Below are 1,526 nucleotides of genomic sequence, written 5' to 3' on the forward strand. Positions count from 1 at the left end.
AGTTTTTAATTCTTGATGAAACACTTGCTTCCTCTCTTGATCGATGAATCTTTCAATGATGATTCCATCAAAGAATCTTGAGGATCTAGAGTATCCCCATGTAGAAGATGTTTCCTTTTGACATATGTATGATGAGCCGTGTACTAAACGACCTTTTTCTTGCCACTTATGTTTTCAATGAGGTTCCCAAGATCTACATTGATGATTTCCATATATTTCAACCATCTTTCATGCTTCTCTATGATGATGTCCTGAGCTCTTGCTTTTAATGCCTCTATGATGCCTTGATGCATTATTTTTATTAGTGAATCATGATAGCCATATATTACAACATAATACTTAGGAACTTGAACAGAACTTAGGTGAGGAATGCTATCTCAGTCATAGTAGAGATCTCTTACTTCCTCTTTCTTGGACTTCTTCTTTTCAACTTCCTCCACTTCTTCGATGATATGAGCTTCTTCTCTTCCTCTTTTGTTATTGTCCTTCTTAATCTTAGGAAAATCTATTTTGTAGTAGTTTCCACATTATTGAAACCCATAACATTGAATCTTAGTGACGTCCCTCTTCTTTTTCCGAGAACCAGATTCCCCAAATTTTCCCTTTCTTCTTGTCATTGTAGCATAAGCTTGATTTTTTTCACCTGCTCCCACATCAGATTTGGCCTTTAGTCTAGATTCTTCAATCTTGCACAGTGACCATAGATCCTAGAATGGAGTAGCTTCTTTCTTCCCATAAATACCCTACTCCTCAAGTAGTGCATTTAATACAACTGTAGTCATTTCTCTATCAGACATGACTTCTCCCAACTCTTGTAGTTGATCCCGGATTTTAGATATACTCATAAAGTATGAGGCTATTCCATCTTCCTTTGACATATTAATATTTTAGAGTTCTTTCCTTAATGAGATGACTTCTCCAACAGTGCTTATGGAATACAACTCTACCAGTTTGTCATATATTTCTTTTGAAGTTTTGAGTTTAGATACATATGGGATGGGGGGATGCTTGATGGATTCTATGAGAATCCTTTGAGCCCTACCTTCCCATTTCATATACTTTTCAAGAGCTTGAGCATCTTCCTTTCCTAGTTTAGTGATTGATCCTTTGACATGTTCCATAACCTCATTTTTAATGAGATTCAGATTTTCCCTTTACTTCCATGCAAGATAGTTTGAAGCCCTAACCAATTTTTTGCTTTCCTTGCAAAAGGACATTTTTAAAGATTCATATGTGGACATAAATATAATTACTTGATAGGATGTTCCTTCTCTGTGTTGCTTTCTTGATGTTGATGATGATGTAGAGGATAGAAAACTTCTCCTTAATGAAGATAGTTTTCTTCAATAATGATCATTGATCCCATAAAGAGGGAGATACCTTGGATCCTTTGAAGGTGGATGTTTTGTTGATGAAGATCAATAATGACTTCTTGATGATGTATTCAATGGTAGGAATATTTCTTTAGAGAGAGATATCCTTCGAATCTTTAGGACAACGTATTTTGATCTAGCTTCCTTTGGATG

This window comes from Pinus tabuliformis, chromosome X, assembly GCF_031772625.1.
Source record: "Pinus tabuliformis cultivar Carrire ecotype Pingquan chromosome X, CPIR1, whole genome shotgun sequence".
In the NCBI taxonomy this organism is placed as follows: domain Eukaryota; kingdom Viridiplantae; phylum Streptophyta; class Pinopsida; order Pinales; family Pinaceae; genus Pinus; species Pinus tabuliformis.